Below are 24331 nucleotides of genomic sequence, written 5' to 3' on the forward strand. Positions count from 1 at the left end.
CAGTGCTTCTAATACAGTAAGGGCTCAGAAAGCAGTTCAGGGGAGCTAATACCCATAGTGTCAGTGCAAGATGTAGCTAAGTCTCCGAAAAGCGTCGTGGCTGACATGTATAATTTTAGTAACTACTTACGAAGTAGTTTTGTTAATTAATTATTTAATGTACAATTACAGCCACAGTGGGTATGGATACGGTTATGAAATCAGTTACCGTTGTGTGCACATCATCTGCTAGGGTCATGTACACTAAGAATTTATTTTTGTGAGGACAAAAAGCTCTTTTTCTTCCGTACACTGTTTTATATTGCCAAAAAGGATAGTAAACATGAATTAGAGATAACGAAAGTGATGACAGTCAACTCATAAGGTGCACATATGTCTGAAAGACAAAGTATCGGATTACAGTTTTCTGAAAGTAGATTTAGTTTCCCGTATGAGTATTTTTGTATAAACCGATGCATCAACACGCCACATGTGCAGTAACTCTTCTTTTGTACATCCATTTTCAGACGAATAATGGAAGAACAGCTGATAAATATTTGCGAAGCAATGACTGACACCGTCGGCTGTGTGTATTTATAATTCATTTAACTGAGACCGGTATCCGTAGTTCACTCCACCGTCCCAAGGCCCCTAGACACACAAAATACAACAACAGCATCAACCATAAAAAAATATTTACTGTTGATAGGATAGGTCTTCTTATCTTACTCCCTTTTTGTTTACGGAGGACGAAGTGGGTGGAACGTCAGAGACAGTCAGGTGTAACTTTGCATTAACATATCATTTCTGCACAATATCGATAGTTCTGCTGTGTGATTCAAATGATTTGACTGCACTATACATGTTTCTTTATACGTTTGTTCTTAACTCTGCACTAGCGTCCAGAAGTTAGGCATGATTACGAAAGGACGACAATGAAAAAAGAAAAAGTGAGCGATGATCAACATCACCTGTGATTCCTACTTGTTCACTTTGCATAGCAAAGGAGTACTCCGTGTAGTGAAAAGCAGCGTAACCGAAAGATAGAGACGAACAGTGCATGAGATCACTCATGTCATAGTCCTGATTGTCCGTTTGTAGAGAGCAGAGTGTAATCTTTTGGTGAAGCTGACAACGTAATGCTACAAAGACGCAATTGGGACCCTGTTTTGCAGGCAGAATACCTGGCCCCTGGAAGCAGGATTGACACAGGCCGAACTCTTAGTATCCTCGGATGCACCACAAAGTGTCATTTCGAGGCTTAGGCGATGGTTTTGAAACGCAGGAGACGTTCGTCGTAGATTAGTACAAGGTCGACCAAGAATAACCACCGCGCAGCAGGACCGATATCTGGCTGTAACTGCCAGACATGATCGCAGTTCACTCGCAAGACAATTGACTGCAGAGTTTGTCGATGCCTCAGAATTTGCTGTTACCCGATAGACTGTGTACTCGAGGCTCAGAACAGCCAACAAAGAGACGGGCCCATGTATTGTGGGGTCGGCAACATCAAAATTACACCATGAACGAATAGAGCAATGTGCTCTTCTCAGATGACCCCCGCTTCAGTTTGTAAAATGATCCTCTGTGCACATTACTCTGCAAAGAATCTGGTAGCCGATACAGCCCCAGGAACACTGTGGAAAAAGACCGGTTTGGTGGTGATGGCGACATGGTGTGGGGAGGCCTCACGTACAATAGCCGCACGGAGCTGCACATCTTCGTTGGTCGTGGGAGAAATACTTTAAACACCCAGAGATACAGAGAGGTGCAGTTTTTGAAGACTTCTTCTTCGTGGATGATAGCGCCCGTTCGCATCTAGATGCTCTGGTGTATGAATTTCTTAAAAATAAAAATATCTGGTGCATAGATTGTCCTGCAACGTACCCGGATCTGAGTCCTATAGGCTACGCCAGGACGCATTAGGGAGGCGAACTCCATTCCTGCAGTCTCCACCGAGGACAATTTCAGACTTCCGCACCGCTCTTGCTGAGGTATGAGAAGATCTTCAACCATCTCATAGAGATGTGTTTGGCTGTTAGGGATAACCATATTGTTGTTTTTGTTGTGGTCTTCAGTCCTGAGACTGGTTTGATGCAGCTCTCCATGCTACTCTATCCTGTGCAAGCTTCTTCATCTCCCAGTACTTACTGCAACCTACTGCAATCTGGTAACCATATTCCATACTAATAGCTTCTTTTTTGTGGAAGGAAGTTCCCAGTTGTGTTGTTTTCTTACAAACCTTTATCTTAGTTATCGGAACTTACCTGACACTGTATTTCGGATACTATTCTATACCAAATGCCTTGTGATTAAGCTTTACCTTGTTAAGTAATCCTTCCAACATCCTGATAAGACAGTATGTTCTCTTTACGTAATTGTGGTTAACTTTTGGAAGCTAATGTATATTATAGGCTGCTTCTACCGGGCAACACAACTGATATTTTACTCATATGGTTCTCCACAATGAATATGAATGTTACAATCGAACGGATTTCGTAATTCTTGTTCTTTTATGATTTTAGGGTTCTGCTGCTAACACGAGTAGACGTAACTTCATTTAACTTCATTTGGTTAAGTACAATAGTAGCTGACGTAAGTTCCTTTTTTCATAGTTACCATTAACATTATGTTGTTGCTTTTTGCTGCTAATGTTAAATTTTCTGTCTCTGGCGGTCTGATGGTGGAGCGAATCATTGAAACCAGTCACAATAATTTAATTAGTATATCTGTACTACCGTATAAAGCCATGTCGTAGTTTAATATTGTTACCAAAAATTTCGAAGAGTTCTTGACCGATTTACTTGAGATTTTTATACGATGCTATAATTAACGTTCGGACGGACGTAGTGTACACATTGTTTAAATATAAACAATATAGAAATAAATATATAAAACCTATACCTCTATATTAAAACAAGTCGTGGTTAACGCTGTTATCAAAAATGTCGAAACGTTCTTGACCGATTGACTCCAAACGTTTACACAATATTCTGATAAACTTTCGAACCGATATGGGCGACACTTTTCTTAACATAAATGGTGTACAAGTACATGTATAATATATAAATGTTAAGAGTTATCAGCAAAAATCTCGAAAAGTTCTTGAGAGATTTACTAGAAAATTTTACACGATACTCTAATAATCGCACAGACGTACACAGGCTATATATTTTTAAATCTGTATTATTTGCTCTATCATTTATCACTGAGAATTCTGGCTGCTAGCCTTTCCTACAAATTTTTTTAAATCTTTGAAAATACTTATCTGTGAATAACAGCAAGTATGTGTCGTACGCCTAGTCTTTTCTGGGTTACGTTCTTTGTGTTTCGTTTCTGACTGCTTTGCTCTGTGAAAGTCTTTAGTTATTCCAGCGCGTCAAGACATTAGCTAACACACTCACTTCCTATTAACACAAATCCGTGGGCTTCGTTTGTCTGTTACTCCTACTGAAAAAAGCTGCAACATTTTACATAGTTGTGGTACTCTCCATATTTGTAATTCAGTTCATTATAGTATATACTGCGATTTGAGTTATGACACAAACTAATTAACAATTGAAACGTGATACTGAATAATCTAGAAACGACACCATGTATCTTTCATGAGGAACTGACCTGAAAATTAATGCAGTGTGGAACGTAAACAGCATACAAAGAATGATGTAAAGAAAAAAAAATCCTGAATAATATTTTATTGGTGATCATAACGCACTGACAATGGAAATATGTTATCGAGTGTTTTTACTAAATAATCCGAGCTGCTGAGCATCAGCCCCTAAAGATTTTTCGGTGATATAAATGATAAAAAGACTCCTAAATCTATGTTATGAATACCGTGGAATTAAACCGAAACATATTTTACTCGAATTTTTATACAAGGCGGATGTATGAACAGAAAGACTATCAGTATTGACGAACAGACGTTTTCCGGAACAGGATATAAAAGTATTATTATAAAGGTGTCTGTGCTGCATCATTACAATACTACACGTAGAAGTTCGGGTTTAATGAAACAACAGGGAGTTCGGTTGAGTAACGTATTCCTGTTAGGGCAGTTTATAAAATTTATGAGTTAGTGAAAACAATACTGATACAGTGTATTGTTATAGATTTATTTGGGCTGTGAGTCACGTTTACATTACTTTCTATGTTATACGGTAGTTTAAACAACATGAAGGATGCAAACGCTTACAAGTATCTTAACATCTTAAAGATGGAAACTGAGCGCGTTTTTATCATCATTGTACATGCACTCACATATGTCGGCGTACCTACGGTTTTTGCAAGCTAAAATGTCTTTAGGATCTGTTCCAACAGTAATATTGTCTCAATATTATGTCTTTCATTACAGAGGTCGCACTCACTGCTGTTTATTACAGACAGAGTCTGCAGTTGACTACCAGTAGCCAAGTCGTAGAAAGGAGCTTCCAGTTACTTTGAACGACATTGATATGAAGGGGCGTATTCTTGAATGGTAGGAACTGATGTTATCGGTGTAGCTCAGAGCTGACAAATCAGCTATATATCCTGCAGAAGTCTGTTCCCACTTGCTGAAGGCTTATGCTGTCCTGTCAAAGTAGCCTATTTATTTAGACATTCGACAGCGTTTGACGCTCTGGTCCGCAGTGGTATTCAGTTACATTACATGGAAAGAAAATGAAGGCCAGAGGATTAGAGTTAAGATTCCTGTCGACGTCGACATCATTAGATTTAGCAGCGGCTCAATACAACTGTGACGAGATTGTAAATCTGCCATGGTTATTTTAAATGAATCACTCGGGTATTAGCATGAAGATATTTAAAGAAACAACGTAAAACCTAAATCTTCATTGTTGTGCAGGGCTTTGAAACCTGCTCCTTGTGAATGAGAGCTCAATCCTCAGCATCAGGCGGGGGGCGGAGGGGGTGTTCTGTAACCATGGCGTCTGTTTACTCACCGGATAAGTTCCGCAAAAGGTTGTAATATTTTACTAAGTTCGTGGGTAGCGATAGGCGTCACAGGAAGTGATGTCATACTGAACTATACGCGACATGAGCATGGTGGGAAAATGATAAATTGTCACCAGTGAGGTATGTCTGTGTCAGTAGACGCAGTCAGAGAAGAAGCGCCAGACTGTGTTATTAACGTGCGGGAGCAGAGGAGAAAGTACTGCGGGAGATCGTCGCAAACAGGAACCATAAAGAAGAAATATGGGCGACCTAAGTAACCGAGAGGTCAGCTCTTATTAAGAACTCCTTCAGAATTTACAGCTGCGGCAGCGGAAGAAAGAACGTTTTGAATACATGCATATGCAGTCGGTATTAAGAAAGGCAAGCTTTCACGAAATGGTAATAAGAATTCTGATAACCGATATTTTTCATCTTTTTCCTTCGCCCGACGGGTCAGAGAGAGTAGATCTTTGATGCAAAAGCTGAGTGGAGGAGTGACCTTGGTTAGAATACCTGTCGACGAGTGGTGCATCAGGAATACGATGGGAAGTGCATGTTGATCAACATTTGGTTAATAGTTTAATTAACTATTACTGTTCGCTAAAAGATAACTAATCTATTTCTGTCACTTACTTATTATTATGGTTCAGTGCAATCTTCGAATGAGAGGTTTATGATCACAAATGGTAACGCGTGAATGATATCCTTAAAAAGTCAGCGTTCCAGCAAAACACAAATTCGAGTTGTGGATAATGACCCATGACAAATATCTCATGGTGTAACAGTATAGAACGTTACACATCTACTTTAATTTGGCTTGTTGCCTGATATTGATTTCTTGTATTTTATTAGCTGGCCACCTAGATCGTTTCTGACGAGTAATGAATTACATGGAAAAAATTGTTACATAATCAATTGTAAAATGAAGGAGTTTTACGCAATGATTATTCTCGTTTACTTAATTTTCGGTTATTCAGGTTTCCAGTTTCTTCTATGAGTTAAGTACACCAGAAGACTTTTTCAGTGGTATGACTGAATCAGTTCGAACTAATGCGATTTGATAACCGAGAGTACTTTGTTAATGAAACATTGATATTATTAATAATTTAAAATTCAGATACAAAGTGCACGTCTACTATGACTAAACTTTCTCTGGGTGAGGAGAAGAAGCTGTGCAACAGAAAAATGTAAGGTAGTACAGTGAGATTAAAAATCCTTCCGGCTGAAGTGTCAGCACCCATACCTGCTTTTATAATAAAACGTCTATTTTAACTATCGTAATTCTGTTTTTAATCACATTTACACTTCTACAGTCATTTCATTATTTGAAAATGCCGAAATTATTATACAGAAATTTGCAATAGTAACTGGTCGCACCCCCAGCATGTTTAATTTAGTAGCGTTATGGGATGAGAGGTACACATCGTATTGTTGCAAACACATTTAGTTGGTATCGATTAAACCGTGGTTCCCACATTTTCTGTACAGACATATTCTGATTCAGACTCATATATAGTAGAATGTCTTGAGGGCTCCTGATAAGTTAATGAATCAGACCCTGGAGGTGATGGGGTGACTCTGGAGCAGCATAGTGGGCGGTGCGGGGTCGTCGCGGGTTTGCAGGCCAGGGGCGGCGCAGGGTAACATGGCTGTCAAAATTAACACTTTATGTTACGCAGACTTTTACACTCTCCCGATGCAGGGTAGTGACCACACTCCCAACGCCACGTGCGGGGGTCACGTGGTTGGTGTGACGACAAGCTAACGCCTTGTCGACTGGCTGCAGCCAACACCGACTCAAAGGAAGGCCTCGGCGCTTGTTGGTGACGGCACGTCAGCTAGGCACGGCGAACGCCAGGTATGTTGCAGGCAGAAACGCCTGGGCGTGCTTATCACTATAAATCTCTTATTTTTGGACAAAATGTTTGGTATTGTTTTGGAATCTGCACTTTTATTTAGATGAAACATTTTCTTACTTTCGTAAAGCTGCAAATGAAGATCATATAGTTCTGTATTACTGGATCCTGTCGAAACAAACGTAGATCAATATGAGAAGACGCTTTGCCCCATTGCAGACTTCAGAAATTTTTCATTCAAGTAACTATATTCACTTGATCCATTTTGCTATCGAAACTTACCCAAACCCCCTTATAATTAACTCGTTTCTTTTATTTATTTGTTTATTTATTTTCGTTTGACATCGTCACTGGAAATGTGAACTAATTTACGTGTGTAAATGTCCAACTGTTGCCAGTCATTAGATTACAGTGGTTTTCAGCGAAAGGAATTCTAAACAGGAAACAAACTAGCTTCATACATCGAAAATACTGCTGAGCTCAAACTTTTTTTAAACATGCACATTAGAAAAGATAAATATTCCCCTCTTGCAACTGAAAGGAGAAACTTTATAAGATAAAAAAATTTGATCTGATAAAACAAGTATCTTTCTTTTGCCTCTTCTTCTGTCCCCCACCCCCTCCCCCAACGTGTACAATCGCAAGATATTTCATTAACATTCAGTGCTCCTCACACCATAGTCAACCAAGATAGCTAAGGAAGAGCACCAATATGTTCACAGTTTCTTGTAAAAGCAACCCAGTACGAACGTAACTTCCTCAGATTTACAAATAAGGTAAAGAAGCACGAATTCTGTTGCTGCTGGACCACGAAATTGTTTTTGTATGTGAATCCTTAAAACTTGTGGAAATTTAAGTTCAGGAGTACACTATTTGATAAGAAGTGTAACGAACTGCACAATTAATTGATTGCAGAAATCGCTCAGAACAATGTGTGTTGGTCAACTACCGCCAATAGTTTCACATTTTCCTGTGTCAGAGAGGGAGACACCACCATTATGAGTGTGCCTGCAACAGACCTGGCGTTCGCCTTGCCTAGCTGACGTGACATCACAAACAAGCGCCGAGGCCTTCCTTTGAGTCGGTGTTGCTGCAACACGCGGGCCCGTGACTGCTGACGCCGGTGCCCAGTATGTGACACGCGACCTGGTTACGTGAATCGCTCCACTAACAGCCGGTGTCAACGGCAGCCAGGATTCTTGCGGCAGTAGCCATCCTCTTGGTGGAAGGCCGTGTCGTGAGGGGTACTGGCGGAAGGTATGGCGCCACACTTTCCGGCAGTGGCGGAAGGCGGCTGCCAGGCCTGTGTCGTGACCTGCTGTCACCCTGGGCAGGAGTCAAGCTTGAAGAGGGAGTGGGCCTGGCATAGCCCTGTTACGCTGCGGTACCGAGTCCGGAAGGTGGACTTAGTGTACCGAGGAAAGTAAAGGGATGGATGTCCGAACTCGTCACTTCTGCTGGTGGCGCCACGTCGTCCCCTCCCACTCCCTCATCCCTGTAGTACTGCAGGGCTGCCAACGATTCTGCTACGTATTGGTAACTGTTTATAAAGGGTAACACTGCACCTGATGTGACAATGCGCCACATCCGGTTATGTTCTTGACAGATCTGTTGGAGCCTACCGGTGGAAAAATCCCATTGCCTGTACTGCTAGAAACTTATTTTACCATTGTGCAGGCAGGTTTTGCAGAGCCGATTCTGGCCCATCTCACAACGAGTAAACATCCCTGTTAATGTCATCAGAATACTAACACCATGCACTTGCCGGCTGCCAATGGCTGCTGAAATGCTTTGGCACCATATTCCCAGAGATTTGCTCATAGAATAGTAGGTAGGGGTGCTGCAGTACCCCTTTGTTCAGGAAAACCCAGCCCCACACTTACAAATCTACAACAGAAACTTCCGCACCCCGTGAATGTCGTATCACATGTTACAGAACAGGTATCATCACAAGAATGTTTGGCAGCTTAGAGACGACATTTAAGCTTACTCACTAGACTTCCTCTTCTGCTATTAGGCAGCTTATTAACTACTCCTCTTAATAGTCCATTAGTTCTATTGGAACACACGTCACATTGTGACTTTACCTTCGTATCCTGTTAGTCATGTGCCCTTAGTAGTTCTCTCGTCATACCCACGCAGCTGATTCCATGGCTTCATACCCTCCTAAGCTCTAGGTAACACATTTCGCATCAACACTAATACTTTAAAGTTCCTCTCACGCTCTAGCAATACAGCCTCTGTAAAGTGTCCTAGAAGTGAATCAGGTTGACAGGCTACACGTGTCAGAGTTAGGATCTTAACACTCAAGGTCATGGTTTATCGTTATTGCTGTTCCCTATCAACTTTGGCTGCAGTTTCCCTCACACCTTTCGTAGTCCAACAAGTATTGCTCTGGTAATAACAGTACTGAACTCAGCTGCTCTTGTAATGCATGACGAACAGCCTCGTGCAAGCTCATCACCATCCGTTCATGACAGATGCTGTCTACTAGTGACTGTAGCAATCTTGTTACAGAAACTCTAACATCCAACCCATCTACCTCTGCAATCCCGTTCAACTCTTTGACATCACTGCCATCTGCTGTTGCGAAAACAGCCTTCAAAATCCCCCCGCCCCCCCTGCCCCACCATCTACCTAAGCTCTTTTTTGTTGACCTGCCGAATGCAGCACCAATTCCACTGCTTTCTGCATCTCGCAACTTTTCACATTTCCCTGAAATTTCTCCATGCGTACCCCTGTTCTTGGTTTTCCAGAAAGTAGTTCTCCAGCCCCCTCACTTTATTCCTAAATTGCCAAGCATTAAAATTAGTCTTAGCGTCCACTGACGGCTGGTGACCATCACAGCCTCTTGGCTGGCAAAAAGAACTCTTTCTTCCAGGTTATCTTTCCATAGTATCTCCATTCCCCTTCAAGACGAGGATCCCTTCTGTCCTCACCCACAGCGTACAGCAGCCTGAGGACGGGGAGTACTCTTATCCTCCCTCGCTCCTCAGGAGGACTGCTGTCACTGGTCGGCATTCACATACAATGAACATTAGAAGAAACTCGCACCTTAAACATTATTATGCATACTTATACCTTACACCCGATGTATTACAACCCAACACCCCACTCATTCTAAGCATTTACTAATTAATACAAAAAATATCTCTCTTCCTTCCTTGATCTCGGTGCATACAGCACTTACTGCACTAATTCATCCGCATCCTCACCTCCAATCCTCTGCTTCTTCCTGTTTTCGTCTGTCTCAGGTTTCGATCCTAGTGCTTTCGTGACTGACTCTGCAGCACCACAGAATGGCTGTAGACATCCAACACGCACTAATGTCGACCTCATTGGCAACTATACCCGAATGTTCACTGGTGACGTATCTCAATCACTTGGTGCGATCTCTGACACCTCGCGACGAATATTTTAGTCTTACCCTTTGGTCTGTATGAGATAGATGACATTACCCACTGAGCCACTCCACAATGTGGTCAGCTCCCTATGCATTTCAAAGTTGATTCCTGAAGATCTAACACTCTCGTGTTCGCTTTCTGCACCAGTCGCCATACTTATTTTACTGCTTTAGCGAAATTATGAACCAACTCTCAATCCTTTCCCTTTCCTGCTTTAATAATATCGAATGGCAACGGCATTGTCCTGTCATATTTTAACTGATACGGCGATAATACAGTATAATCTCAAATGGCTTTGAAACTTCTAGCAGTCTTTTTAACGGTATTCGATTGTGACTGAAGTATGCACGCCTTGCGGACTGCAAACAATTTTTCACGTATTGATTCACATACCCCTTTCTCCTCTTCCACCAGTACCTCTCAGCCACACCTCCGTTTGTCGCCGTACACTATCAATGTCCAGGTAGCACATAACCATGTGCCTCTCTCAGGACTTCCCCCTGTGGCCCTAACCTAGTTTCCTTGCACAACATACTATCACACATACGCAACTAAGGTTGCATTCTATACAGCTTGCAGTCACCATCAGCATTCTGCACTGCTTGCCATTGAGCAAGGCTATGATCCAGTACTATGTACTATTACTACCTTTATGCTCAAGCATTTGAATTTCATGATCTATTCCTTAACTTATGCACCACTTCACAATTGAGCTCACTGAGTCTTAACGCCCATCTCGTTAGTCCCCTGGCTCGGTAACTACTTCAGATTTCTTCCCGCGCGTGTAATATCGACAACATGTGATTCCATACATGAGGCTCAGTATCTAATACTCTGTAGTAGAATACTTCTTTTCAGCTCTGTTATGTTGTCTCAATGCGCAAGCCCCAGGATGCTCCTCTAGACTCAAGATACACCACAATGCATGATTAGAATGTTGCATAGTAGTATGAACTACTTCTAAATACCCAGAAAAATCAAAACTGGACTTCATGTTAAGCTTTTTTCAACCCTTTGAACATGGCCAGACAATGCTTCCTCACACAAATTTTGCGCACTTTCTAAATAGCTGTGTGGGTGTTGATGCTATATCAGTAAACCCCCTCAGGAATATCCTATTTTTTCCAGTCATCAGTCTTCTGACTGGTTTGATGTAGCTTGCCACGAATTCCTCTCCAGTGCCAACCTCTTTATCTCAGAATAGTACTTCCAGTATACGCCCTCAATTATTTGCTGGATGAATTCCAATCTCTGGCTTCCTCCAGAGTTCTTGCCCTCTACAGCTCCCTTTGGTACCATAGAAGTCTTTACCCGATGTCGTAACAGATGTCCTATCATCCTGTCCCTTCTCCTTGTCAGTGTTTTCCAAAATGCCCAAATGTGTGTGAAATCATATGGGACTTAACTGCTAAGGTCATGAGTCCCTAAGCTTACACACTACGTAACCTAAATTATCCTACGGACAAATACAGACACCCATGCCCGAGGGAGGACTCGAACCTCCGCCGGGACCAGCCGCACAGTCCATGACTGCAGTGCCCCAGACCGCTCGGCTAATCCCGCGCTGCCAGTATTTTCCACATATTCTATTCCTCTCCGATTCTGCGCAGTACCTCCTCATTCCTTACCTTATTAGTCCATCTAATTTTCAACATTCGTCTGTAGCACCACATCTCAAATGCTTCGATTGTCTTCTGTCCCGGTTCGTGTTTCACTACCATTCAATGATGTGCTCCAAATGTACATTTTCAGAAATTTCTTCCTCAAATTAAAGCTTATATTTGATGCTAGTCGACTTCGCTTGGCCAGGAATGCCCTTCTTGCCAGTGCTATGATGTCCTCCTTGCACCGACCGTCATTGGCTTTTTTGCTGCCTAGGTAGTAAAATTCATTAACTTCAGCTACTTCATGACCATCAGTCTTTCTTATCTGCACTACTTCCTTCTTCTTCGACTTAATCACACCCCATATTCTGTACTCATTAGACTGTTCATTCCATTCTGGAGATCATGTAATTCTTCTTCACTTTCACTTAGGAAAGCAATGTAATCGGCAAATTGTATCATTGATATCCTTCCGCCTTGAATTTTAATCCTATTTCTGAACCTTTTTTTACTTTCATTATTGCTTCTTCGGCATACAGAATGAACAGTAGGGGGAGGGGGGAGGGGGGGGGAGGGAAGACTGCATCTCTGACTTATCCGTTTTTAATTCGAGTACTTCTTGGTCGTTCATTTTTATTATTCTTTCTTGGCTTTTGTACATATTGTACATTATCTGTCTCTCTCTGTAGCTTACCCCTACTTCTCTTAGAATTTCGAACATCTTGCAACATCAACCGCAACCTAAAGGCACCTTTCCTAAAGGCAAACTGATCGTCATGTAACATATCCTCAGTTTATTTTCCATTCTTATGTATATTATTCTTGTAAGCAACTTGAATGTATCAGCTGGAAAGCTGACTGTGCCGTAGTCCTCGCACTTGTCAGTTCTTGGAGCCTTTGGAACTGTCTCAATGAAATTTTTCCGAAAGTCAGATGGCATGTCGTCAGACCCATACATACTAGACACAAATGTGAATAGTCGTTTTGTTGCCACTTCCACCACTGATTTTAGAAAATCTGATGTGATGTTATCGACCCCTTCTGCCTTATTTGATCTTAAGTCCTCCAAAGCTCTCTTAAATTCTGATTCTAATACTGGATCGCCTATCTCTTCTAAATCGACTTCTTTTACTTCATCTATCACATCAGACAAATCTTACCCATCACAGAGTCGTTCAATGTATTCTTCCCGCCTGTCCGCTCTGCATTTAACAGTGAAATTCCCGTTGCACTCTTAATGTACTACACTTGCTTTTTATTTCACCGAAGGTTATTTTGACTTTTCTATATGCTGAATCAGTCCTTCCGACAATCATTTCTTTCTCGATTTCTTCACATTTAGTATGCGGCCATTTCATCTTAGCTTCCCTGCACTTCCTATTTATTAGTTACTCAGCAACTTGTGTTTCTGTATTCCTTAATTTCCCTGAACGTTTTTGTACTTCCTTCTTTCATCGACCAATTGAAATATTTCTTCTGTTACCCATGGTTTCTGCGTAGTTATCTTATTTGTACCTATGTTTTCTTTCCAACTTCTGTGATTGTCCTTTTTAGAGATGTTCATTACTCTTCCACTGTACTGCCTACTTTGCTATTCCTTATTGCTGTATCTATAGCCTTAAAGAACTTAAGCGTATCTCGTTATTACTTAGTACTTCCGTATCCCACTTCTTTGCCTATTGATTCTTCCTCATTAGTCTCTTAAACTGAACTGAGCCTACTCTTCGTCACTACTACATTGTGATCTGAGTCTACATATGTTCCTGGGTACGCTTCACAATCCAGTATATGATTCTGGAATCTCTGCCTCTCCACGAAGTAATCTAACTGAAATCTTCCCGTACCACTTGACCTTTCCAAGTACACCACTTATGATTCTTGAACAAAGTATTCGCTATTACCATCAGAAATTTGTTACAGAACTCAGTTAGTCTTCCTCCTCTCTCATCCCTTATCCCATTGCTATTAGATATCAGTCTCCCTTTACGTACTGTATTATCCCTTCAATATACTCATATACTTTTTCTGTCTCTTCATCTTCAACTTGCGACATCAGCATGCATACCTGAACAATCGGTGTCGGTGTTGATTGATAAGAACAACCCTATCACTGAAGTGTTCACAGCAACGCACTCTCTACCATACCTTCGTGTTCATAACGGATCCTACTCCTGTTATACCATTTTCTGCTGCTGTTGATATTTCCCTTTAGTCATGTGACCAGAAATCCTTGTCTTCTTTTCATTTTGCTTCACTGGCCCCTACTATATCTAAACTGAGCCTTTGGATTTCCCTTTTGAGATTTTATTGCTTCCCTACCACATTCAAGCTTCTGACATTCCACGTCCCGACTCGTAGAACATTATCCTTTCATTGGTTATTCAATCTTTTTATCATGGTCACCTCCCCCTTGGCGGTCCCCTCCTGGAGAACCGAATGGGGGACTATTCCGGAATCTTTTACCAATGGAGAGATCACCATGACACTTTTTCAATTACAGGTCACATGTTTTTTTTTTAAAGTAATGGTTTCCATTGCATTCTGCGTCCCGACATCTTTTGTTGATTGCTGATTCTTCCACCTTTAGGGGCAGTTTTTCACCCCAAGGAACAGAGAGTACCCTGAACCTCTGTCCGCTCCACCGCTCTCTTTGACAAGGCTCTTGCAGAATGAGGTGATTTCTTATGCCGGAAGTCTTCGGTCATTAATGCTGATTATTAATCGAAATTAAACAGTGGCGGGTTTCGAACCCGGAACCGAAGAAGATTTAATTACTAATCAAACACGCTACTCCTAGTACAAGGGTACTTATCCTGTAATAACTTGAAAGTCCCGAAATAACTGCAGCTCCTTACCCAAATTAAGAACTGGGAAATCACATACTACTCACTCCAAAATTTGATCTATTTTTACCCTATCTTTGATCATTATATGCCCTAACTAACCTGCCTCCTCTAAAAGAAAATCACAGTTTTTGGCACTCCGCAATCATCTAAATACATCCGTCAGTTGTGCAATGCTCCTCCACACCTTTCAAGGACACTGTTATATCGTCCAGGGAGATTAGACGCTTGGGAGGCTTCAAAACCCTCAGTACTCTGTCGAATAATCACAGAACATTGCAGATGCGTTCTTCAAGCTGAACGGTATCTTATAATATTGATAATGGCCGCTGGGTACCGAGAACGCTGTCTTTGGTCGGTCCTCGAGAACCGCCTCTAACTGAAGGGTAGCCACTTCTTAAATTCATGGCAGATAAATACCGGCTCTGTCACAAGTATTGATTGCGTGATGTTGGATGTGGGGCACTGCCTTACTGCTTACTTAGGAACCATCCGCTGCCCACTGAAGACGACGCCATTTCTGACACCAACTGAAGGTGACCCCAGGATCGTGTGATGGCATTGGTGCAGCACGGTATGCAATGGAAGGTTGTGGCGACATTGCAGGCTCGTGGTAGCACAGGGAAATGTAGCTACCAAAATAAGCTGTATTTTACTCCGACATTTGCACTCTGCTGATGCAGCGTAGTGACCACGCCCCTCTCGGCATGTACGGGAACGACACATCTGGCGGGATGAGAGCTAGCACACAACTAGCTTGATGTGAGTTGATGCCAGTGCCCAGTATGGCATGAAATCCTGCTACATGAATCACAGGTGCTTGGGAAAGGCCACAATTCTTGCAGTGGTAGCCAGTTCCTCTGCGTTCTGTCGGGTGATGGTGGGGCAGGGGGGAGGACATGGTGGCACCCACAAGTGGCAGAGGGGTGGCTGCTGTGTCTGGGGCCTCGATCTGCTGTCCCTCTGGGCAGGAGTGAGGCTTGTTGATGATGTGGACCAGGATAGCTCTGTCACGCCATGGCACCAAGTTTGTAGGTAGACTATGTGCAGCAGGCAGGTAAGGTGACAGAGGCCAAACTCGCCACAGCTGCTGATGGCTCTGTGTCGTCCCATAGAGTTTGGCGTAGCCTCCACTTCGTATTAGTACCGCTGGGCTGCAAATGATCCTCCTACTAAATGACAGCTGTTTAGACAGCATGGAAGCACACCTGTTATGTCACCACTGCAGGCCATCGGTCGAGAAATTCCATGCCTGTAGTGCAAGAACCTTGTCTTACCGCTGTGCTGACAGGTTCTGGAGAGCCGAGCATGGCCCATCTCACAATGGATAAACAACCATTGTACTGTAATTGTTGTGCAGGCACCACACACTTGCCCGCTGCCAGTGGCTGCTGAAATGGTTTACCAACATACTCGCATACATTGGCCGAAAAAATATTAGTGGCATTACATTATCAGTATAACAGGGAACCAAAGTAATTTTTGTAAACCTTACGTATTATGTTTTTATTACCATTTCAGTTTTTGCCTTGTAGTATTGTTTGCATGTAATAATAATAGACTGTATTAAAATAATGATTTTTGACGTCCATTTTTCTTCCCAATATACAACCATTTATCTACGAGGCTAAGTTGCTAAATCAGCATGTTGGGAAATAATATGCACTTGGTCGTATACTTTAAATAGTTTTAACACTGTCCAGTCACATTAAAGTGACCAGCTGTCAAAAACTTTAATACCCAACTTTTACAGCACAGACCGCTGCGAAAGGTGCAGGAAGACAATCACTGCGGTTCTGGAAGGCTGCGCTAGGTCTCTCGGTTGAGGATCCAAGATGCGAACAGCCCGAGAGATATGGTCCCACACATTCTCGATTGGGTGGCCAAGGAGTGCAGTAAACTCACCTGGTGTTCTTCGAACCACACACGTGCACTGTGAGCTGTGTGGCACGTTGCATTGTCCTGCTGGTAGGTGCCATCTTGCCGAGGAAAAAACAAACTGCATGTAGTGGTGGACATGATCCCCAAGGATAGATGGCTATTTGGGATGAATCACTGTGCCTCCAGAATGACGATATCACCTAGGGAACGCCACGAAAACATTCTCCAGACCGTAACGCTCCCTCCTCCGCCCTGGACGCTACCGACGATTTTTGCAGGGCCATACAGACCAACGGCCATCTGTCCGACGGAGCGTAAATCGTGATTCATATGAAAAGGCCACCTGCCGTCACTCAGTGTGTGTGCACTTGCGGTACTGATGTGCAAATTCCAGCCGGCCGTGGTGTCGGAGCGGTTCTTGGCGCTTCAGTCTGGAACCGCGCGACCGCTACGGTCGCAGGTTCGAATCCTGCCTCGGGCATGTATGTGTGTGATGTCCTTAGGTTAGTTAGGTTTAAGTAGTTCTAAGTTCTAGGGGACTGGTGACCTCAGATGTTAAGTCCCATACCACTCAGAGCCATTTGAACCATTTTTTTTTTTGCAAATTCCAGCCTTTGTCGCCGATGAACAGCAGTCAACATGGTTGTACGAACCAGATACCTGCTGCGGAGACCTATACGCAGGGACGTTCTCTGAACGATCGTTGAGAAGACATTGTTAGTGGCCCTTGGTTCACCTGGGCGGTCAGTTGCTCAACAATTGCACGTCTACTAGCCCGCATACACGTCTCCGCAGCTGTCGTTCACCATGTCATATATGGCCCATGATGCACCATAGTTTCCTCGACGCTGATTTTGGATAACGCCGTTTTGCCATACGCTCTATGCTTTCACCACTGCGGTACCCAAATAGTTTACAGGCTGACTTGTTTCGGAAATGCTACCACCCTTGGCCCGAAAGCCATTGACCATGCCGTTGTAGACATCAAATGAACCTCTCCGTTTTCGTATTAGGAAAATGTCTACACTGTTTTCCGTGTCCCCCATCACACTTTATATACCTTCCACTGCTTGTGCTGCCATCTGCTGCCTGTGAGTGGTTATTGCAAATGGCTCTGAGCACTATGCGACTTAAGTTCTGAGGTCATCAGTCGCCTAGAACTTAGAACTAATTAAACCTAACTAACCTAAGGACATCACACACATCCATGCCCGAGGCAGGATTCGAACCTGCGACCGTAGCGGTCGCTCGATTCCTAGAACCGCACGCCCACTCCGGCCGGTGTGGCTATTGCACGTAGACATCAGACATACGCGTTCATCACATTAATGTGGACCGTGTAAAATCATTAAGGATTTCTCTACCACAACGAACAGGTGAAACTATCAGTCATTCCCATTGGCTGTGTTGGATTTAAACAGTTTAACTTTAGTTTGTTTCTCCCGCTAGGTTACGTTGATTTTCGTCCAGTAATGTCACTAATACTCTGACCAATAAGGAGTACTGTAAATCCGGTAAAAATCCTTCTATTCTGTAATTAAATCAGCAATTGATCTTTCCTGTTTACAATTACGGATATTGGTTACCTTATAAAACAGTTTTAGATAGCGGTAGTTTTTTGGTTGTCCTACCCTCAGTGCTAACTTCTACGAATGCAGTCGACTCTACGCTATGATAACTTATGCCGCACACAGTTATAAACAAACTGGATTCATAAAGTAGTCTGTAGTGAATGAAGTCCAATTAAAATGTTTATTAATTTTAAAAAAATGTGATTCACTTGGAAAGAACAGATCTCGTTTGACAGGAGTGCTTGGCCACAAGTGAATCAATGTCAGGAATCTTCCTCAACTGTACCTACAAACAAAAACTAGAAACTGATACCATGAAACTGAACAACGTCAGCACCGGGTCCTCTTTTAAATTGCTATTTATTTATAATCAAGATGAGCGTGTGTCTCACGTTATAATAACTATGAATCTACTACTGTCCATTGCGTACATCACCTACAAAATCGACACAACTGAAATCATTTATAACACAATTTACACACAAAAAATTGTCACTGATTTTAACTACACAAAAGAAAGCGTGAATTTCTGGTAGGTTACGTATTGTAATTTTTCGCAGCTGACTAAACTTTGAATAGCACCTGAGTGAGACTTTTAGAAAACATGCAAAATGTACTCACAGAGTGCTCTATATTCAGTCAACTAACGGTATATGACTCTGGTGCGTCATTTAAACTTCACTTATGAAACAAGGTTAATTAACCTTCAGTTTAATTTAGTTTGTCTGAAGTCAGTGACGTATTTAATTCAAACTGAATACCACATTTTAAAGTTTTGTGGTGCCCAAGTATTTCTACTTACTATTTCCTTACTGGAAATGGCGAGATGGGAAGCGCCTCTGTCGTCACGCTATGAAGTTGGCATTATATTCCATTTCCAAATAGGAATCTGCATTTTATGTAATTTCATTTTAAAATTGCTGTGAAAAACAGACGAAAAATTGGAAAATATTTGCAAAGATTTTTGGCAGAACATCTGCTCCTAAAAATTTTCAAGGTAGGCAGAATTGAGATATAATTAAAAACAGTGTCTAGATTAAATTGAATCGAAAATACATGAGAAGGATTCTCGGCAATTCACTCTTTGGATCGACACGATTTATTTATTCAAGCAAAGAAAAACTCTGAATTTTTAAAAGAGAACTGCGTTCTGTATATAACTAGAATTTAATGCAGGTACTAACGGTCTTCTTTCAACGTTTAATTTTCAGTCCCAAATGTTCAAGTTATAATAAAACAGTGTTATTCAACATGTACGTAGTGTGTTGTTCAGAACTGAAGTATTTATTGAGCAATAGACAAGTGTCGATATGGGCTTTCGGAGCCGAAGGCCCACTCGTGTTCCCTTGATGGCTGCACGACACAAAGCTTTACGCCTCGCGTGGGACCGTAAACCCCGACATTGGACTGTTGATGACTAGAAACATGTTGCCTGGTCGGACGAGTCTCATTTCAAATTGTATCGATAGGATGGACGTGTACGTGTATGGAGGAAACCTCATGAGTCCATGGGCCCTGTATGTTAGCAACGGACTGTTCAAGCTGGTGGAGACTCTGCAATGGTGTGGGGCGTGTGCCGTTGGAGTGACATGGGACCCCTGATACGTCTAGACACGATTCTAACAGGTGACACGTACATAAGCATCCTGTCTAATCACTTGCATCCATTCATGTCCATTGTGCATTCCGACGGACTTGGGTAGTTCCAGTAGGACAATGCGACACCTTACACCTCTAGAATCACCACAGAGAGGATCCAGGAACGATCTTCTGAAGTTAAACACTTCCTCTGGCCACCAGACTCCCCGGACATGAACATTACTGAGCATATCTGGGATGCCTTGCAACGTGCTATTCAGAAGAGACCTCGAACCCCTCGTAGTCGTACGGATTTATGGAGAACCCTACAGAATTGATGCTGTCGGTTCCCTCCAGCACTACTTCAGACATTAGTCGAGTCCATGCCACGTCCTGTTGCGGCACTTCTGCGTGTTCGCAGGACTCTACACGATATTAGACAGGTGTATCAGTTTCTTTGGCTCTTCAGTGTATTCTTGTGGTGTTAAGAAGATAAGACAAATCATTTATGGACGGTATGACCACAAATTAATATTATTTATTAATATACGAAGCAGCGAAAATCACGTAAGAAAGAAGGATGGCATAGGGCGTGCAGGAGGCTCGGCTGATGCCGTTTGCGTTTACATCTGGAGACCATCTTTTCTACCAGAGGAAACTCGACGTGGACATACCAGGCGGACAGTGCTGAGATAGCGTTAACTGGTGGCCTTGTCGCTTTCCATTTTGGAATCGCCTTTCACATGGAAAACTTTACTCCATGCAGACTGAGCAGGGCAGAAGGAGTCAGACAGCTGTGACTGAATAGTCGTGTTTTCTGGTGCGATTTGCAAAACTTTACACGTTGTGATATATCCGCACAAATTATTGGAGGAAGACGTTTATTAGTAAATACGTATTAAAAATTCCTCTCTGTTAATTATTAGCTGTGGTTGAAGAATTATCAGCTCAATTATGGGTTTGCAGTGGTTGCACGTTCAGTCTAATCGGCTTTGGCGAGACCATTGTTATATCGCTTTAAACAGACGTGAAGAAATTTACCGAAGTAGGTTTTGGCACCACATCATCAACTATACTGCAGTTAATAAGCAAAGCTATGAACTTTTTAACTATCATTAATGTGAAGGAGAGCCAGACCTAATTCGGCTTGTTCTGTGACTAAGTGCTTTTCGGTCAATATATTGTCATTTTTACTTAGCGAGTGTTACTAGTTTATTTCAAACTCCGTCTCATTTTTCTACAACTTTACGTTCAAATAGTTGCATTCTGTAATGCACCTCTTTCTCCGTGAGACAAATATTAATTATTATCAGTAGTAGTATATTAAGCTACAAATTATCACTTTAAACCTGTGTGGTCTCCCTGGTGTGCCTAATCGACCACAAGTCCCCGTCACGCTGTTCACTCTAACAACAGAGTACATACAGATTTGAAGACATGGAGAAAGAAAGGTATCATCACAATTTGAATTCAGAGTAATATAACTTTCTTACCTTTATTGGTCGTTGTTGCACGTTCGTGGTCTAGTGATGAATCTCGCCATCCGCTGTTTGTTAAATCAATTTGAGGTCCAGGGTGTGTATTCTGCTGCGTAAGAACTGACACATATTTAAACTTCCAACTTTTATTTTATAAATGCTGATCGTGACATTATTCAATAATTTTCAATGTAACAGCTTTTCCAATACATCATTTCGTTCCCTCTATTCTTGACCTTCTCAAAGCAAGCGTATTACAAGACGTCTCAACATCAACTGCCCATTGTCTCTACACTCGCCAACAACCGGCTCCTGTTCACAGAGCTTACAAACTGTGCAGTACTGCCAACCTTGGTTGTATATCGATATTTAACACATCACACGTATACATATGTGAAAAACATAATATGAAAAATGAAAAGTGTTTACAATATAGTTCTGTGGCAATATACCTCATGATTGTCCTCATATTAACAGTTTTGTAACAAAATAATAGTATTTCAGTTCATGTTTACTTAGTTAAAGTTCACTTACTCCTTCAAGTTGATTGACGGCACCGCACGCCTCACTAGCCGGTGGTATCGGTAGTTTCAGTAGTCCGTTACATTACAAGTCGCAATAGTTGCAGTGTTATCTCAGCATTAAAACTGTAAAATTATATTTTTAATAGCTGACTTTGGTACATCACTTGAGTAAAATTCGTCTGCATGAAGTCATTTTCTTAAATTTCCAAAAGCATATTTGCTTTATTAATTTTAACTGAATTTTGAAAAGTAATAAAGTAATGAAAGGAAGTCAATGACTGTCTTTTCAGTTTCATTCTGTGTCTTAAAAGCAAATTTGATCTTTATAGAAAGTAACTTGAATAACTGTACCAAGTTGAATGAACAGATTTAATATTCAACATTCGTTCTTTCAGAACGTGGCGACCGAACGTTGTAAATAGATGCTTTGAGTTTCAGGAGGAATTCCTCAAGATGAGTCTAGTCACAATTCCTGTTCAGCGGAAAACCGAAACCAAGGTGAGGAGTGAAGCGTGTCGAAAACCTTGTTGCTAAATGATTCAGTTCTACGGTTTTTCTTCTAAACTCTTCAGAAGAAGTTAGATGAAGATGAGTTACAGGGTGCATTGTAGTCAAATACAGTATGTAAAGTGCAAACGTTGTTATTGTAGTGTTCGTGGTTACGCTTTTAGACGTTACATCAGACAGACGAAGTCCTAACAAGATCGCACTGCTTCACAGACGCGAACTGCCTCTCGATAAAAGAGGCGTAAAAAGGAAAATTGTATGAGTTAACTCTGCAAAATACCACTTGGCACTTGCATTCAGTGTTCTTGTCACCCATTAATTCTTCTTGATTTACACTCATGTTAAAACATTAATTGCGTGTCCTTAATTTCTACACAAATTTATTTTAATTGTGGCTGTCGATATCACATTAAAACTGGAACTCTGTTCCTAGATCATTTATTGTCTTCTGTAAATTTGTCTCTTTCACAGATATTGACATCTTTTTCCCTAATTCCCTTGGAGATTATTTCCAAATTTCACATTTACATTATTCTGAAGAGAGTCATAGTAAATACTATGCATACAAATAAAATATGCTTTACATCAGTTTCAAACAAAAATAAAACATGGTCAAATTACATTTCCAGATACATAGTTTCTAAAATATTCATTACAGTGATTTCAGTTAAATATAATTACCAAGTATTATTGTCAGTCTGTAGTACATCACCAAAATACGTTATCAGCCATATTACGCCCACCTATTCACAATGAGAATCTTGGCGTAATAAGTGCCGAAAATTATTTTAAGATCAAGTTCAGAATTATTGAGAACCTTGGGACAGCCAGCAATGATGAATCTATTCCACCTTGTATGCAAGTTGGATCTCAGAACTGAATTAACCTCAGACTTCAAGAAGAATTCGTATAATAACGTTTATACCAATGTTTAAACCAGAACACGATGCTGACAGGCGTGAATATAACAGAATCATCAGTTTAATAAGTCAAGGTTGCAAGATACTGACACGAATTACTTACAGAAGAATGAAAAAGTGAGGGAATATCAGTTTTGGTTCTGGAGAAATGTAGGAACACTTGCGGCCATACTGACCCTTGAATTTACATCAGAAGATAACTGAAGAAAGGAGAAACTACTTTTACAGCAAGTCTAGATTTAGGGAAAGCTTTTGACAGTGATGAAATTCTGAAGGAAGCAGAGGAAAAATCCAGGGAGCAGGGAGTTCCTCGTGACTGTAACTTGTGCAGGAACCAGACCGTGATTATATGGGTCGAAGGGCCTGAAGGGTAAGCAGTAGTTGAGAAAGGAATGAGACAGGGTTTCAGTATCCCCCAAATGTTAATCAGTCTGGGCAGTGAAGGAGGAGAATTGGAAAGGGAAGGGAAAGGGAAGGGAAAAGAATAAAGACTAGGAGGCTTGCCGACATTGTTATTCTGCCAGAGGCGGTAACGGACTTGAAAGGGCAGTTGGGAGAAATGAGTAGTGTCTTGAAAAGAAGTTACAAGATGAAAACCAACAAACGTAATAGTTTTAATGTCGTATGGAGCAACGGCCAAGCGCAAGTCTTTTCTATTGGACGCCACTTCGGCAACGACATTTGGTGCACCGAGGCAGTAACCAACGCAGCTATTGTCAGGAGCCGGTGTGTCTTTGTTCGGCGATCGAACGAGAACCGGTGTATCCAACGTGGCATCGATAAAAGTGAAAGAAGGGTAATGGTATGTATTCGAATTAAATCAAATGATGCCGATGCCATTAGATTGGGAAATGAGACACTAAAAGTAGTCGTCGAGTTTTGATTTGCTATTTACGCAGCAAAATAACCGATGATAGCAAAAATACTCAATAAACAAAAAGCAGACTGGCAATAGCAGGAAAAGTGTTCCTGAAAAAGAGGAATTTGTTAACGCGAATAAAAATATAAGTGTTAGGAAGTCTTCTTTGGAAGTATTTGTGTGGAGTGTAACCTTCTACGGTAGTCAAACAAGTATAATAAGCATGTCAGAATATATAAGAGAAGTTTTATATTTGGTGCTACAGAAGTACGTTGAAAACTACATGAGTAGATCGAAGAAGAAATGGAGAGATACTGAATCGAAATGGAGAAAAAAACTGTGGCTAGCTTGACTAAAAGAAGGGATCGATTGAGGGAGCACAGCCTGCGGCATAA

Source organism: Schistocerca serialis, chromosome 1, assembly GCF_023864345.2.
Source record: "Schistocerca serialis cubense isolate TAMUIC-IGC-003099 chromosome 1, iqSchSeri2.2, whole genome shotgun sequence".
NCBI lineage: Eukaryota > Metazoa > Arthropoda > Insecta > Orthoptera > Acrididae > Schistocerca > Schistocerca serialis.